Source organism: Rhinatrema bivittatum, chromosome 9, assembly GCF_901001135.1.
Source record: "Rhinatrema bivittatum chromosome 9, aRhiBiv1.1, whole genome shotgun sequence".
Taxonomy (NCBI): domain Eukaryota; kingdom Metazoa; phylum Chordata; class Amphibia; order Gymnophiona; family Rhinatrematidae; genus Rhinatrema; species Rhinatrema bivittatum.
Window position 1 is genome coordinate 121066451 of NC_042623.1, and position 14469 is coordinate 121080919.

Genomic DNA, 14469 nt, shown 5'->3' on the forward strand with positions numbered 1-14469 from the left:
GTATTGCACAAACTGAATGACATCACCAAATATTCATAATGGCCATTCTGCCTATTAAAGCACCGTTCTTAAGTTTGTAACTTGTACACTCTACGGTAAAATTACTTTACTGGCCTTTTCTTCTTTCCAGCTTGTTGCAAGCTTCCAAGTTCTCGCCCCCTGTTGATTGTAACTTTGACTTATTCCTGCTTTGGTTATCTTTCGTTTACGTGAATTTGTTACTCTAGTTTTTTTCCCTTTGTTAAACTGTAAACCGATCCGATATGGTAATCTACTATGAAGGTCAGTATATAAAATTGTTAAATAAATAAATAAATATGGTTTTCAACTCGTCGCCCCATCAAATTCTGTTAAGAATATATGCTACTCTGAGATCTAGTTTTCTGAATATAGAGGTAACTTGGAACTAGTCAAAGTTTGGATATCAGGGGCAGGAGGTACTTTTTTTTTTTTTTTTAATTTTTTTTATTTATTTTTATAGCAGTGACAAAATCAACAAACAAGCTCTACTACACAACACCAATAGTCACATTTTCTTATACCCACAAGTGTATGTACAGTGCAAATAGAGAGAACTGATTCCACATATACTGACGTCCAGCCACACTCTTTTAGGCCAGAAAACAGCGGTGGAGAAAACTCCAAAAACTCTACATACAGTTAAACAGGTCCCCCATCCCTCCCCCCCCCCACCCTCGGGACATCGGTCATAAGAAACAAATAGGTTAATGGGGAAGGTCTATTATTAAAAGAGAGACGTAGGTTGTTAATCCTCCCTCAGGTCACCCCACTGGCAAGTCATTAAGGAGTGAACTGCGCACCGTAGGGGAGACAAAGTTGAGATATGTTTCCCAGCGATTCACAAAATGTATACAAGGTCGGAACCACTCAACCCTAGCAATATACTTATCCAGCAGACAAGTCTGATGGATTACATTACGGAGTTGCGTTAAGGTTGGGGGGTCAGCGACTATCCACTTTTGCAGGATACATTTCTTCGCCAATAAGATCACCATACGAAACCACCACCTCGTAGTCGGCTTAGAAAAAGTTATGCCTCGACTATCATCCCAGAGAAAAACATTAAAATGAAACGCAAAGCGTAGAGCACATGTCTGTTGGAGATAGAGATGCACCTGTCGCCAAAAGTACTTTTTTTTTTTTTTAACCGTGATGGCATTTAACCCCTGGGGATTAATGCATGGATGTGGGGAGCAGTCCTTTTTGCCTACAAAAAAAATCCAGCTCTGGCTAGGGAAGAAGAAGGCCAGAACCTTGTTTCAGGTTCTTTTGAATATATTTAGATATAGCTTCCAATTCTGGGATGGACAGTTGGTAAACCATTCCGTGAGGTGGTATTTTACCAGGCAGTAGGTCAATCACACAGTCATAGGGATGATAAGGTAAGGTCTCAGCCTATTTCTTACTAAAAGCATCAGCAAATGAGGCATAGGCCTTAGACAAACCAAGCAACACAGGAAGGTCAAAAAAGACAAGCTACACCAAAGGGTATACTCATTTTAAACCGTTCTGGAAGCAGTGCATGCTCCAAGACCAAATGTCTCCATACTCTCAGTTAATAGCTGGACAATGTTGATGTACCCAGGGTAGGCCAAGATGTATTGGGTTCACTGACTTCCGAAGTACAAAGAAAGAGAGGTGTTCTTCATGTGGCCGCTGCAAAGCCTGGCCACATGGTTCCTCTCGGCCGGGCTGACGCCTCCCCCTCTACCTCTACTAAGAGCCGCGCGCGCAGCTGAAGAGAATTTAAAGGAGCCATGACAGGAAATTGTCATGGCTCCTCCTGGGACTCCTCCCTCCAGTTCCTGTATTTAAGGCAAGGTCTGATACTCATAGAAATGAAATGACGGCAGAAGAAGACCAAATGGCCCATCCAGTCTGCCTAGCAAGCTTCCCTCATTTCTTCTCCCATACTTATCTGTTTCTCTTAGCTCTTGGTTCTAATTCCCTTCCACCCCCGCCATTAATGTAGAGAGCGGTGATGGAGCTGCATCCAAGTGAAATATCTAGCTTGATTAGTTAGAGGTAGTAGGGGTAGTAACCGCCGCAATAAGCAAGCTACACCCATGCTTATTTGTTTTTACCCAGATTATGTTATACAGCCCTTATTGGTTGTTTATCTTCTCCCCTGCCGTTGAAGCAGAGAGCTATGCTGGATATGCATCGAAAGTGAAGTATCAGGCACATTTGGTTTGGGGTAGTAACCGCCGTAACAAGCCAGCTACTCCCCGCTTTGTGAGTGTGAATCCTTTTTACTTCTCCCCTGCCGTTGAAGTTATGCTGGATATGCGTGAAGTATCAGTTTTTCTTTTCCCCTGCCGTTGAAGCAGAGAGCTATGCTGGAAATTTGTGATGTATCAGTCTTTCTCCCATGTCGTTGAAGCAGAGAGCCATGCTGGATATGCGTCGAGAGTGAAGTATCAGGTACATTTGGTTTGGGGTAGTAACCGCCGTAACAAGCCAGCTACTCCCCGCTTTGTGAGTGCGAACCCTTTTTTCTTCTCCCCTGCCGTTTAAGCAGAGAGCTCTGCTGGATGTGTGAAGTAACAGTTTTTCTTTTCCCCTGCTGTTGAAGCAGAGAACTATGCTGGATATGCATTGAAAGTGAAGTATAAGAATGGAGTGATCAAGCTAGTTGAAAGGCATCAGGAATAGAGGAAGGTGGAGGTAGTAATTTGGATATCTGGTTTGGGGTAGTAACCGCCGTAACAAGCCAGCTACTCCCGTCTTTGTGAGTGCAAATCCTTTTTTCCACAACTCAGACCTTGCCTTGGTATTGAGGCTCTGTGCTTGCTTCCTGTGTTCTGTGTTCCTGGATCTGCTCTTCGTCCCGCTTCTGCTTCTTGGATTGATTCTTTGGCTTCTGACCTTCGGACCGGCGGTGTTGATTTTCTGGTGTTGACCTGGACTGGATTTGGATCCTTCTCCTGTGTTACTCCTGGACTGGCTTCGGACCACTCTCTCCTGTGGTGCCCCTGGATTGACTTCGGACCACTCTCCCATCTGCTCCTGGACCGGCTCTCGACCTCTCTGGACTTCGACCCTTGGACCGGCTTTGTACTATCCTTCGACATCTACTCCCGGACTGATTACAACCTGCTGGAGGCGCCAGCCATCTGGAACTCATGACCTGCAGGAGGCACCTGCATCCAGACTATCTTCAGTCTTCAGGGAGTCTCCTAAGTCCCAGCGGCCGTGTCCCTACAGGCTCCTCCTGGGGGGATCACGAGCTTCCAGGATGAAGCCTTCATCTAACATCTACATCAGCAGGCCTTGCCATCCAACAGTAGAGACCGAAGAGGGTTGACTCCCTTTTTGGTAGCGCTGACTCTACCTCGGAACAGGGGTCCACTTTCTGAATCATAACAGCACCTTCCGAAACTGGTCTAGGATTGCCAGGGCTTGTCCAGAAAGTGGTGAAATAATAAGTCACTTTGACCTGGTCAGAAGCAAAACTGGCTGCCTGTAGCTTAAACTGGATGAGGCATTGATTAGTAAAACCTCGTCAGGCCTTGGTGTCGTCGTCATAATGAGGTGGCAGTGACAAGTGAAGAGTAGCCACTGGTGGAGCAACAGCTGGTACAGAGGTTGGTGGTAAAGCAGGAGCAGGCGAGGCCATGGGCCTTGCAGTCTGAAAGTCAGTCATGTGGAGGGTAAGTCTCACAGAAATCCAGTAATGTGTTCAAGATGCTGCTGCTGCTGCTGTTGGACCTTCCGCACCATGCCCTGCAAGAATTCAGGTGTGGGCACATCAGCAGAGCTCATGGCCTCTGCAAACTGTCATGTTTTAGGATGGTGAGCCCTTGGACCACTGTCAGACTGGTGCAGCCTAGTGCAAGTGAGCACTGACAGGTGGCGGCCATTGACATGTTGCCGACTATGTTCAGGACAGCCAGGGTCCAGGCAGAAACTGAAGGCAGACTAAGGTCAGAGCAAGCTGCATTCAAGCAGAAATGAGGCAGACTAAGTTCAGGTCTGACAGAACACAAGCAGAGACAAGGAGAGAAGCTGAGGTCAGGGCAGGCAGCCAGCAAAGCAATGAGGAAAGTCAGGCCAGGTCAACAATGAGAAATCAGTCCAAGGTCGAGGAAAAGCAGGGCAGGCAGGAACCAGGGCGGCAAGAAGACAGGAGCTAGGCAAGGCGGGAAGCAGGCAAGGTCTGGAACGGAGACAGGAACATAGCAAATAGGCAAGCAGACAAGCAGGAAAAACAGTGGGGATCAGGATTGATGACATCTAGTCAGAAAAATCCACAAAAGGACCTGTTACTGAGGTGCTGGCTAGATGCACTGAGCTTCCTTATATCTCAAGGCAGTGATAATGTAATTAGCCAGTGCCACAGGAAGTCCTGGATGCAGGCCTATAAAGGTGTCAGAAATTGAGGTCTGCTTCCTAGTCAGAGCCACTGGATGCAGATCGGTGTCGGAGGTTTTATAGGAGGAGCCTGTGGCCAGAAGGAGCTGCTGAGAAGATAAAGTGTTTTACAAATGCAGATCACCTATCTTTAATTTTAATACAGTCACAAGTTTTTTTTTCTATCACAACATCTTCATATTTTCAAAGATGGACAAAAAAGCTTTCCAATCAAAACTGTAACTCTAGTTATAGTTGTCTGAGTCTGGTGTATATTCATGCCCAGCAAAAGTAGGAGAGAACTAAATTATTTATTTAGGGATGTCAACTGGCTCCAGATTTTCAGGACTTGATTTGATCCTAGTTTAACCCCCTGTATGCATGGACGTGTAGTCTTACTTTTCTTAGGAAACGCAGTAGGGGAAATCAGAACTACAAGTCCCTGATTACAATGGGGTAAAACCAGGACTGGATCAACTGGTCCGGTAAATCTGCAACCATTTGGCAACTCTGCATTTTACTCCATGTTCTGTCATGTATTATATATCAGCACTAATAGCACGAATGATACCTTAATAACAATATGCATAGATTTTATACTTAAATTAAGAAGACTTAAGTAGATCAATTTAGAATTCTATAATTTACATACTTTGCCTTAGTGTTAATTAGAAGATTCACTAAGGGACAATGCTTTAACTGCCCATATAGATTTAAAATAATCTACCTTCAGACTTTATTTACCCCTGTTAATGAGTACACAGGGATGGTAACTTTCACACCAGTGGGCAGGCTATTTTATAACATACATGCATATATGTGTGTGTATTATAAAATAGCCTTGCCACACACACATGTGGGTAAAAGTACATGCATACAGGTCCTATGTGTATCCTTTTATTTACATATCAGAAGGGTAATTTAGTAAAAGTCCGTTTCCACAGGTAAAGTAACACTGAAATGGCTTTTATAAATCACCTTCCCTATGTTCCAGTCAAAAAAGAAACATTGTACATTAGATGGTCACAATACAAATGTATTATATGCAATAGTTAAGATATATCTCTTCTTCAAAGTCTATGATATACACAAGCCCAGAAAGTACACCATGTACGGGAAAGTCTAATAATTCAACACAACTGTTCAGAGTTTAGAAATGAATGAATTATTGCAGGATAGACTGGTAAATCATTTGTAGAATTGAATTACAGTTCAGTGTTAAAGAATGACTGGAAAATTAATAAATTAGTTAGGATTTCTAAAACAATACTTCACACCCACTGGCTCAGTAAAATTTTCCGCTGAATATAGAAACTATTGGCAATTTGCCATTCTATAACTTGTTAGCGATAATAACATAGATAAAACAGTTACTGCTGCTAGAGTATAGATACACAAAATCTCTTCTTAAATATTAAGTGATGGTCCCCATGGTAAAGGGCACAATGCAATAATTATTTGTGCTGATAACTGGATGTCCTGTGAGAACATCTATGGATTATGCAAAACAATTATCTGATAATATCCACCTACTGGAATATAGAAAATATCACAAATACATATTTTTCAAGTTACCACATCAGCAACAAGATTCAGTGGGTGCTGGATTAAGTATGTGAGTTTATAAATTAATTTACTGGGGGGTGGGGTGGAGGGAATAGAGAGCCAAGGAGGAAGAAAATGAAAGCTGGCTGGGTAAGGCGAGATATCCTATAGGGAGTCATGCTTTCAGTGCTGGCAGCTGGAATGTATCCTTGCAGTGTAGACAGGAATAAGTGAGAAGACTAAATGGGCCAACTGGTCTTTTTCTGCTGTCGCTGGAAGAATGGAGGGCTGCCATCTCCAAATTAAAAGAAACAAAAACAAAAAAAAAAAACAGGGGTGGGTAAGAGTATGTAAAATTAACGGTGAGTTCATAGGCTATAGGTATTACCAATTATTAGGCTTATTCAATATTTGTTGATACTTAATGTGGCTTTCAATGCATACTTCACTTTCAATGCATATCCAGCATAGCTCTCTGCTTCAACAGCAGGGGAGAAGAAAAACTGATACTTCACACATATCCAGCATAGCTCTCTGCTTCAACAGCAGGGGAGAAGAAAAACTAATACTTCACGCATATCCAGCATAGCTCTCTGCTTCAACGGCAGGGGAGAAGTAAAACTAATACTTCATGCATATCCAGCATAGCTCTCTGCTTCAAAGGCAGGGGAGAAGAAAAACTGATACTTCACACATATCCAGCATAGCTCTCTGCTTCAACGGCAGGGGAGAAGAAAAACTGATACTTCATGCATATCCAGCATAGCTCTCTGCTTCAACGGCAGGGGAGAAGTAAAACTAATACTTCATGCATATCCAGCATAGCTCTTTGCTTCAACGGCAGGGGAGAAGAAAAACCTGATACTTCACACATATCCAGCATAGCTCTCTGCTTCAACGGCAGGGGAGAAGTAAAACTAATACTTCACGCTTATCCAGCATAGCTCTCTGCTTAAACGGCAGGGGAGAAAAAAAACTGATACTTCACACATATCAAGCATAGCTCTCTGCTTCAACGGCAAGGGAGAAGAAAAACTGATACTTCACGCATATTCAGCATAGCTCTCTGCTTCAACGGCAGGGGAGAAGAAAAACAACCAATAAGGGCTGAATAACATAGTCTGGGTAAACAAATATGTATGGGTGTAGCTTGCTTATTGCGGCGGTTACTACCCCTAACTAATCAAGCTTGATATTTCACTTGGATGCAGCTCCATCACTGCTCTCTACATTAATGGTGGGGGTGAAAGGGAAATAGAACCAAAGGTTACTAAGAGTCAAGACAAACAGATAAGTACAGTGATACCTCGGTTCTCGAACATAATTCGTTCCAGGAGGACGGTCGAGAACCAAATTGTTCGAGAACCGAAGCAATGAAACCCAATAGGAAATAATGGAAACTGGATTAATTCGTTCCAAGCCCCAGAAAATGCCTATTTACTGGCCTAATTTGTATATAATATGTATGTCTGCATTACCACTTCTGGCTTTCTTTGGACCCATGTCTAAGGGTTAAATTCAGTGTAAAGCGTGACTCTCTCCACAAAGCGTGACTCTCTCTCTGCACTCACACTGATGACGCAAGCAAGGCGCGCTGGGCCGAATGAACGCCATTCGGCTCAACTCGGCTCATCTCGGAAGTTCGAGTTCCAAATATTTGTTCGGATTCCAAGACAAAAGTTTCTCGAATCTCCTGGTCGAATACCGATTTGGTCGAAAGTCAAGGCGTTCGAGAACCGAGGTATCACTGAGAAAAAAGAAGTGTGAAGCTTGTTGGGCAGACTGGATGGGCCGTTTGGTCTTCTTCTGCCGTCATTTCTATGTTTCTATGTTTTGTATGTGAATGTCTCTTGGCTGGCTAGGAATAATACTAGAATGAAGATTTAAGGAAAAGAAATGGGGGGGGGGGGGGGGCAGAGAGATATATTGAGAGAAAATAAGTTGAGGAAAGGGGAGAGGAAGGAGAAGCAAAACGCATTTTAGGGATGTGACCACTAAATCATGTTACTCCTTCTGGCCAGCATACTAATATCCAATGACTAATTCCAGTTCATTCACAGAAAATGTATCCTCTTCTATCATAAGATGAATCTGGATATTAATGATGAGATTAAGTGTCATGATTCAGTGTCAATTTGATTTTCACCTAATAGTCAACACAGTGCTAGGGAATGAAGAATAATATTGCATTATAGTTTTTGAAACAAAGTCACAAATTGTTTAGAAACTTGCTTTGCATAAAAGTTGCAGTTGGGCTTATTTTATTAGTCATTTTGGTTATACTGCAGATAAGTTACAATAGTATAAAGATAATGGGAAAGAAATTCAGGTTACTTTGAAGAGTTTATCAGGGGATAATAAATAGGCCATAGAGATATTGTGATAGTATTTTTATTTATAGCAATATGGATATTAGCTCACTGGAACAAGACTAAAATCAATTTATAGAAACAAAGAAACAATCAGCATAATGTACATATGACCTATCTAGTCTGCCCATCCACACCAACCGGTCAGCTGTACAATCCCAACCACGTCCTCAAAGATCTTCTGTGCTTACCCATGTTTTCTTGAATTCAGTTACTGTTCTTGTCTCCACCACCTCCACTGGGAGGCTGTTCCATGTATCCATCACCCTCTCTGTAAAGAAATATTTCTTTAGATTACTCCTGAGTCTACCCCTTTCACCTTCATCACATGATGCCTCATTCCAGAGCCTTCTTTCTATTTAAAGAGGCCTGCCTCCTGTGCATTGACATCTTGGAGGTATTTAAATTTCTCTATCCCAACTTTTTTACAGATGCTAACTTATAGATTGACCTTGTGTGTTGCTTCCTGGGTAATAAAATACAATTTGGCACCTGTTCACTAGTAGCTTTCAGTAGTCTTTATTTCTATTTATTAAGCTGCCTTTCATCTGGGGTATAGATATTTAAGTCTCTCTATATATACTTTATAATGAAGACCAATGAGCAGTTTAGTAGTCATCCTCTGGACCAATTCCGTCTGATTTATGCAGGATTCCAAATGAGGTTTCACCAGGGATTTTTACAGGGGCAATATCACCTCCTTTTTTCTGCTGACCATTATTCCTCTTCCTATGCACCCAAGAGTATCTCTGGTGTTTGCAGTCATCTTATCCATCTGTTTGGTTACTTTCAGATCATCAAATGCGATCACCCTCATATTCTGCTCTTGTTTTATGCACAGAAGAATTTCTCCCCCTCTACTATACCTCTTCCTTGGGTTTTTTGCAACCCAAATGCAAGCCCCTGCATTTTTTTTAACATTAAATCTTATCTGGAGAATTTCAGGATGTTACTGCTGTGCAGGATTCTTGGACCTTGCCCTGTCATGTGATAGGGGCAAGGTCTGGTTGGTTCGATTTTTGAAAACTGCACCAACTGGGCTAGGAGCTAGTGGGAGCCCCAGGCCCCCAGCTAGCAATTGAAGACCCTTTTTCAAGCTAAAGAAGGTTAGGGAGTTGGGGACGGGGTCCACCTGCCCCTGCCAGAACAACAGGAAAATGTTTTTTTGGGGGTGGAGGAACACTAGGCACTAGGGATTTTTTATTATTTGGAATGAGAGTTGGGAAAGAACAGGGGTAGGGGGCAATCCTTGGGCTATGGTGATTTTTAGCTTAGAAGGGGAGGGGGAAAGAAAGGGTCATCGATACACGTGTACCATATGGTTTTTTAAATTTTATGGTGGGCCAGTGCTGCCTCAGTAGGCATCGCCAACAAACAAGAAAAGAATATAAAAATACATATCTCCTTCCGCCCTCCCACGCAACATCTCTAAAGATATATCACCCATGTGGACAATGCTCAGTGTGTGGTGTCAATTTGAGAACTAATACTGTACAAATACCTGGTCAGAACAGACAATTCAAACTCAAATCTTTCACAAATTACAAAACCGCAGACATCATCTATGCAGCAATCTGCCCTTGTCAAAAGATGTACATTGGCAAAACAATAAGGCAATTCAACAAAAGAATAATAGAGCATAAGAGCAATATTAATCGTGGAGTAGAAAGAAAACCATTGGTCACACATTCCCTTCAGGCAAAACATAAATTCAATGAGTATAGATTCTTGGTACTTCAAAAACCAACAGTGAATTGGAGAGGTGGAAACTTAGATAAATTACTTTTACAATAAGAGCAAAAATGTATTTATGATTTCAACACGTTGTCTCCTCACGGTTTGAATCTTGATATAGAATATTCTGTGTTTTTATAATCATCCTTTATTTTAACTTACAGTTTCTTACAACCATCGCTGTTTTGTTTTAGATTTTTTTTAGTCACACATTAATTTTCAGTCATTTAAGTTTCAGTTTTATTGTACATTAATTCCCATTATCTTTGGTCTTTTTTCACACTATATACCTTGATTATTTATTTATTTTTTATTTGTTGCAATTTTTTACTATTTCTTTTGCAGCAATGAATTTCTTTGTTTTATTACAGGCTTCTGACATTTTTTCTAATATTCACAACCATCGCTGACTTTAGTTATGTTTTTATAGTCACACTTACCATTTTTCTTAAGTTTACAGTCCTTTAATTTTTCAGGTTCTTGTTTTTATTCTCTATCCACTCATTTTATTGTACAGTAACTTTTTTCACACTTCACATTACAACAATATGTTTTTTAACTTATTTATCACTTTTATTCTTAGATTCCAGCTCATATTTGTTGAGAACGGGGGTGTTTAGTGTGCCTATGGGCCTCAGCCTAGACCCAGACCTTCAGGGCCGAGCCAAGGGTTGACTGTGGCTCCGCATGGCTGACGGTCTGACCCTCTGCCAGGCCTGTAAGCTCCCAAGGCCAACATCCGAGGATGTTGGAAGGTGAATGGTCCTCTGACCATTCCGAGCCCTTTCATGCTGCGAGCAGCATGGAGCAGCAGGCCTGGCCTGAGATTGAGGGCAGACGGAGGCCTTGACACGAAGACAAGACTATGAAGGTTGATGCAACGGCATCACATGGCACGAAGACTTGGGTTGATGCGACGGCATCACATGACACAAAGACTTGGGTTGATGCGACAGTATCACATGACACAAAGACTTGGGTTGAAGACATGACACCAGGACTCTTGAAGACGAGACACCAGGATCGATGCAACGGCATCGCAGATGAAGACGACACCAAGGCTGATGCGAAGACATCCCGGACCAGGGTCGATGCAATGACATCAGAGACATGACGCTGAAGTGCAGACATAACGAGGAACTTGGAATCCAGACGAGACGAGAAGTAGGGAAGGCAGACATTGGCACTGTCTCTCAGGGCACCCTACTCAGGCCACCCGCGGGACTGAGTCGCGGACCACCCTGTCCCACTGCGCACCCTACACAGCCCAAGCAGGGTGGTCACGGACCACGAGGAGAACAGGACAGCGCAGGAAAGATCCAGGACATGATGGCTCGAGAGCGCAGGACACCTGTCCACCTGCAGGCCACTCCAACCCGGGAAAGACATCGTCCGAGGGAGTCCGGCCCACAAGACCAGAAGGCTCAGGAGCGTTGAAGACGAGAGGCAGGAACACCAGGACATAGCAGATCATACAAGACACCAGGACACCTGGACGATGACCTCAGGCATGAAGACTTGACATGATACAAACGGACAAGACGAGGAGCTCCAGAAGACTAGAAGACCTTACAAAGGCTTTGGCAGGCAGGAGCCTCCAGAGGGAAGTCAACTCGATGCAAGGCCCCGAACAGACTGACGGAGCAGCCCTTTATAGGGCTGAAGCAGGAAGTCCCATAGAAGGTGGGGCCAGCACACTTCCTGTGCCTGGCCCTTTAAATTCTGAAGAGAGGCGCGCGCCGGCACCTAAGGAAAGCAGCAGGGAGCTGTGCAGAACCGCGGACAGTGGCCTGCACCGACGCACAGTGTGCAGACGCAGGCAGGGCCTGAGGAGCAGGCCCTGACGTCAGCAGCGCCTCCAGCCGCTGCAGGGAGCCCCAGGGGCGGCTCCAGCCGCCGGATGGTACCAGGGCTTGCGGCCTAGAGCCGCGAAGATGAAAGGCAGCGTCGGGGGTGGTCCCGGTCCCGCAGGAAGCTGGAAAGTCCGCGGCTCTGGCCGCGGTGAAGATTAGAAGCACGGGCAGCCTCCGGGCCACATAGAGAGGGAAAGTCCGCGGCTCCTGCTGCATGGAGGGTGGGGGGGGGGGGGGGGTGACATCGCGCTGCGAAGATAAGGCAGTAAGGTGAAAAAAACAGGGCCTGCTCGCGGGGAGACCCGCGGACAGAGTTCATAATAATATTTTTTTAAACCTCTTCCTCCGCAATTTTTCTTTACATTTTATTTATATAATCTAATAGTTTTTTTCTATTTGTCCCATTCAATTTTCCTGAATCTGACATCATTGCTCTGTAACTCCTCCCCCTTGTCAATCATTTAAACTCCTCCCCCTGTGACCTTTGACACTAATTTTGGCGGGTTTTTCAAATACTTAAACAGCGCCTTTGATGCCGGCATTCTTTCGAGCTTTTTCCATGGAGACTAAACACAGCACGCTGCACAGACAAGGAAAATCCAAATGTCTTTACATGTATCTTTTATTTAACACAGCCTACTCAATCAGTAACTTTGAGTTTAGCTGCACTCTGCTTCTATCCGGTCCAAAAAAACAATATACAAGGCTCTTCACATTTATCTGTTATCTCAAGGCACTTTTAGGACATACATTTGGTATGATTAGCTCCAACATGATGCTTTGTTTCTTTGCTCAACCCAGGATATCTGGAAACAGCACAAGTCCAGAGGGAACTTATAGGTAAGCTTTACTTGCTACTAGTCAATAGCAGAAAGGTTTATTTTCAATTTTGAAGTCAGCTTGTTGCTAATATATTGTAATTTCTTTATACAGCAGCTGATAACTCGGTTTTATCAACGAAATAACTACAGACAATTCATCATTAGCATATAACCGGTTTTATTGAAAAATAGTAGGTACATCTTTTTTAAAAATTATTTTTTTAAATACAGTTTCCTCATCTGTACTTCACCTCATTAAACAATATTCTCATTCCAGTATCACCTCTTGTTGTACAGCTCATCCAATACTGTAAAACTGACAGTAAGAGCAAAAAGGTCACTCTGTTTTGGGTCTTTTTCATACAATCTGTAGTAAACTCATTCTAAGAATCACCATACAGTGTCATCCTACTTCATTAAGCTGCACATTACGATTCTTTTTCTAATATCAGCTGTTCCTAGACATTGCATCCAAAGACTCTGCAAATCTGATTGAGGAAAAAGGTATCTCATTTTCTACCCCTCTGGTTTACATATTTAAATACTACACAGTAAGCTCACTTTCAAGAGTGATCATATATTATTTATTCATTCACAGTGCCATCCTATTCCCTCAAGCTGAACAGTATAACTCATATAAAGCACATTAAGGTAAAGCATAATTTTATAAGGACTTTTATTATCGCTCACCCTGACATCATTCATAGATTTTTTTAGTCTATGCTTCCATCCAATATATGTTTTAATCCATTGCCAATGTACACACTATGCATATATCATTTTTGGCTAGAACCACTAGATTTTTAACCTTAAATTTGTAACTTAATAATTTTATTCTTATTTGATATCTCTGCATCATTTCTTATATTTATTTTGATATTTATTTAACTTTTTACATTTTTATTTAAATTGTATTATGTGTCTTTTTATACATGATATGCGTTTCACATGATTTACTCTTTATATATATGAATTTGTGTTTTATTAGTGTTTATATTTGTGTTAATTTAAACTATTTGTTCATTTATTTGTGTTTTATCAGTGTTTATATTTGTGTAATTTAAACTATTTGCATGATTCAGCCCTGAAGCAGCTCCAAGTCAGGAACGAAACTTGGCCTGAGTCGGGCTTTTTAAAGTGTTTTTTGTCTCCTTTGAAATAAATTTTAATTGACGGACGTCAGGCATCTATTTCTTTTTTACTTCCTAACCGAGGTGTGCCTCCATCGCTTGGGAAGGAATGGAACTATGGCGTGATGTTTTGTTGTGTTTTTCCACGATAAAAAAAATCGCACCAATCTATCATGATTTGATGAATCTCCCCCTAATCTTGTTACAGATAATACTAGCAGACTGAGATTAGAACAGATGCATATAAAGGGTGACATCAGTAAACCTATTGATCTGTCTCCATCCGCTGGTCAGTAGACATAATCCATTCATCTGGACTGGAAATTATCAAGTAAGAACGAATTTCTTTTCTAAGCATGACTTCTATTATTGCAATCTCCCACCCTAAAATACTTAATCACAATGAAAGACATTTTTTATTCCCTCTGTTGCATCGAGTTTTTCCAGCAAATAATCTGCTTCAACATCTGCCGCAGCTTGGTACAGCTCCATATCTGTAGAATTCACTGCATTATCAGCAACATTGATGTCAAAGGCTGAATCCTGCAAATCACAAAGGTTTTGTCCTAATGGGAGCTCCTCTATCTCTGTGGTGTCTGTCATTTTCTCTACTTTTTGTTCACTCGCTGTCATCATTCACATG